The following is a 4,007-nucleotide window of genomic DNA, read 5'->3' as shown; positions in this document are numbered from 1 at the left end:
GGGAAGAGTTGTAAAATAAAAAATGAAGCAATCAGAAGTCCATAACAGACAGATTGGAAGGAAGAATGGTGCTTTTGCTTCCTGTTAAAGTACAGACAGATTATAAAACACATCAACCAATATAGGCTTTGAACTAGTATGCTTGGCCATATTGCAAGGTTGCAAACATTTCCCAACAATTGTTTCCACAGACTAAACAGTCTGCCAGTCCAGACGCCTTATGGGAGGTATATCACATTATATGTTTTTAAGTGACCCAGTTCTTGTCACTCCTCACAGCAGCTCAGTGATTACATCTGACCCCTGCAGGGCAATCTGACCATTAGGGTTGGGTTCTGCTGGGAAACTGCTCCTACAGGTGTCAGTGAGGAATTCCACAAGTAGACTGAGAAATCAGCTAGCTGTCCTCTGGGATCATTAAAATAAACTCTGAGAATCTTCTGATAACAGCCAATGAGATTTTTGAGGTGCTATTCTTTGCTCCCTTTCTCACTTCATTTTGTATACTATGTATTTTCTGAGTCATTTAAATTTTATGTACCAACCTTACAGTAATACAGCTCAGTATGTTTCTCTCTGTTTATCTTTACCAGAGAAACTTACATTTTGATATGACTTTATATTGCTGTAAAACTGAGACATCAGAAACTCAGGAACCATTACTGAGCTATTTGTATAATGTCCCTTACATGAAGCTACCATTTCTAAGTTTTCCCAAGGACCTGGAGGCAGCATGGCAGCCTGAGAGAGAAACAAAGTGGATTTGCAGCTTAACTATATCTAACATGGCCTCTCCTATAACATGGTTGTTGGCTCAATGATCATGGGTTCAAAGATTATTTAAAAATCCTTAATCTCCTTTAAAAATATCAGCAGTAGAAGAATACTTCTTGAGTAAGAGGATGATTCTCACCTCCTTTCCCTCTTCATATATGCCTCCCACTTGTGTCAAATCATGGTTACAGATCTACCTGTGGCCAATTCTTTTGGGTAGTAAAATATTGCAGGGCAGGTAAACTTCTTGTTAGAGATATACACAGTTTCACTAAGGAAAAATTGTGGATAAATATGCCAACAGCCATAATCAAAAAATTGCAGAAAGAGAGGGAAGAAAGGAAGAGACTTACCAATACTAATGTATAAATATTTGTTGAAATATTTAATGATTGGACACAATAAGTCACCTTTTGAAAATGAGCCAATGTACTTAGCTTCTAATACCTTTAGATTACTCCAGGTAAATGCTGAGGACCCCAAACCTACATTTTTTGTAATAATTTGAAGGCTTTCTTAACACCCTTCTGTTTACCCCTGAGAATCTTCCATATAGACTTTTTATGGTCCTGAAACTATTGTTTGGATAAAATGGAGCTACAATGCACTTTAAAGAAGTTGTTAAACTAGGCCCAGTAAGGCAACAGGTGGGTTCTGTAGATACCCTCAGAATCTTATCAATATCTGACCACTATACCCACACAGGATTTTCTTTCCCTGATGGCAGTTATAGACTGTGTTACACCTACTATCAGCTCTACCAGCAGCTGGGCTGCAAAAAATGGCAATGCTTTGCATAAAACACAGAGTCACTGAAATATGGGGAATAAACCCCATTCCCCATATGCTTGACAAATCAAGCATAGTTAAGCAAAGAGCCTGAATAAATTTAGAGTTCCCATGAGGCTTTGCGAATATGAATGATACAGTTTGAAAATACCATTATTATTTTTCTCAGTCCTTAATGATCAGCAGAGCCCAGACTCAGCACCTTGAAGGAACTCTTCATTATGACATATTTTGCAATGTTGTGAATATAATTGACCAGAATTTTTGTAAGAAAAAGAAGCAGTGTAAGAGGAGCCTGGCCAAGCCCTGCCAGGTGCTATATACAAAGTACAGTTTCTAAAGGAGCACTGTGTTGTCAGGCTTGGCTTATCCTCCAGATCAAAAGAGCCATCAATCTTCCCCAGATCTATATGGATCCGTCCTGGGTCAGAAGAATAATCAATAACCCTTAGTTCTCGATTCACAAAAACAAAGGAGCTGTTGGTTTGTTTACCTTTCAGATTGTGTCTTCATTAGGGATCATTTAGTGACCATTGTGGAAAGAAGCTCTAGTGTGTATTGCTAAAGCTCAATCACATTTGCTTAGGATGTTTCCAAGCATGTGGAAGCAAACCCATACACCATATTCAGAGAGCTTCGGGAGCAAGTTGCACACATACCAGGGCTGAAACCATGGAATCGAATGTAAAAGCTATCAAGAATTAGAGATGAAGAGAGCCCCACACTTTGCAGATAGAGAAATGTGGGATTAACAAGGGCAGAAATTTGTTCAAGGTCACTTAACCTGATAAAGACAATGTAAACTAGAGATTATAAAGAGGTGTGTAAATGTATGTTATATTAGACACATTATATTAATATATATTAGATATGTATTATATTCTGTCTTTATCCATAGATAAACTTTTTGCCTACTACAGATGTACGTTAAGGTTCATTGTTGTTTATTGAGCTTTTGTATGTCCCAGGTCATTTGTTTACTTTTCTTAGCCAGCAGTGCAATCTGGTGAATGACTGAGGTTTTGGCTTAGCTTGCCATGGAGAAGCTGAATAATCTTTAGTGACTTACTTATTTCCAAGAGCCTGTTTCCTCATCACTATTCCAGTGATATTAATATCTGCATCTTCAGATTGTTGTAGGGACAAATAGAAATCACAGATATAAAAAGTTGTTGGTTGTCACAGGTACCTTGATCCACAGTTGCCTACTCCTACAGCCCTGCCCTGAGCTCCAGCCCAGGGCCAGCTGCAGGCCCTGCACTGCCAGACCAGAGCTACCTGTGGAATGTCTTCCGATAAATTGATAAAGACAGAAGTGGGGTGATATTGGACAATAAGCTTCAGCAAGCGCTATCCAATGGAGAGTTGGAGCCAGATCCTCTCATAGCATGCGGGCCTGGCTTAACCCAGTGACTGTCAGGTCAATCATTTCTATGTTTGACCAGGAGGACAAGGCTGGCCGGAACTTCAGTGAGTTCACTAGCATGTGGATATTCATCAGAGACTGGCAGAATGCCTTCCTCACCTATGACAGGGACAACTCTGGGATGATCGACAAGAAGGAGCTCAAGCAAGCACTCTCATCCAGGTCTACAATGTCTTGCAGAGGTTGATGGACATATTTGGACATTACCACATTGATCAGGACGGCTGGATTCAGGTGTCTTATGAGCAGTATCTCTCCATGGTCTTCAGCATCATATCATGCAGGCCCCGAGGACAGCAGCATACCTTATGAAAAAGACTGAAAATGCCAAATTTCTTCCCTGTAACAAAATGGGACCCAGACATAGTTAGATGCTGTTCTCCCAATAGATCTTGTGTGGTTAACACTTGGGAACCTGGCTGTACATACGTGGATAAACTGACAAGGGCTTTTGCAGTTGTAGCAGCCACTACATCATCATAAGGAACCCTGAGTTTATTGACCTGCTAATTTTATTATGAGATGAAATGAAATAATGGTTCAAGTGTTCTGCTCCCCAAAATGCATCATGTGCTTTCTCAGATCTCTCCAGTTGTGTTATGGAAATGCTTTTACAAACCAATAAAATTTTAAAATAATACAGAACTTACACAGAAGGCTTTTGTGTGCCACATTTTCCTAAAAAAGAAGTTTATTGTATTCATTGGAATAGGCAACATAAGCAATGAAGTAAAGGTAATGACTCAAATAAAAATACAAACAAACAAAAAAGTCATCTACTATGTTATGTGGCACACAGCAGGTGCTTGACCAAGATTTGTTTTGCACTCTCTCTTTCCAGTCCTTCAACTGTAGTACAGATTAGTTCTAACATTGAGGGCCATCTCATCTCTCTCTTCCACAGATACTCCTGAAATTTAGTTAACAGTCTAGAATTCTGAACAACTGATGATGGTAAAAAATATATAAATATACAGTGTGCAAAATTTAATAGTTACACGTATAAATAAATGTGCAT

At 39.1% G+C, this 4,007-nt stretch overlaps 1 pseudogene; it reads left to right on the top strand.

Annotated features, from left to right (window-relative positions):
• The first annotated feature begins 2,996 nt into the window (after positions 1–2,996).
• On the top strand, positions 2,997–3,301 carry LOC113186574 (programmed cell death protein 6 pseudogene; annotated as a pseudogene).
• The last annotated feature ends 706 nt before the right edge of the window (positions 3,302–4,007 follow it).

The sequence above is a fragment of the Urocitellus parryii genome, chromosome 6 (genome assembly GCF_045843805.1).
Source record: "Urocitellus parryii isolate mUroPar1 chromosome 6, mUroPar1.hap1, whole genome shotgun sequence".
In the NCBI taxonomy this organism is placed as follows: domain Eukaryota; kingdom Metazoa; phylum Chordata; class Mammalia; order Rodentia; family Sciuridae; genus Urocitellus; species Urocitellus parryii.
The sequence above is the reverse complement of the archived record's forward strand: the minus strand, read 5'-3'. Positions and strand labels throughout refer to the sequence as shown.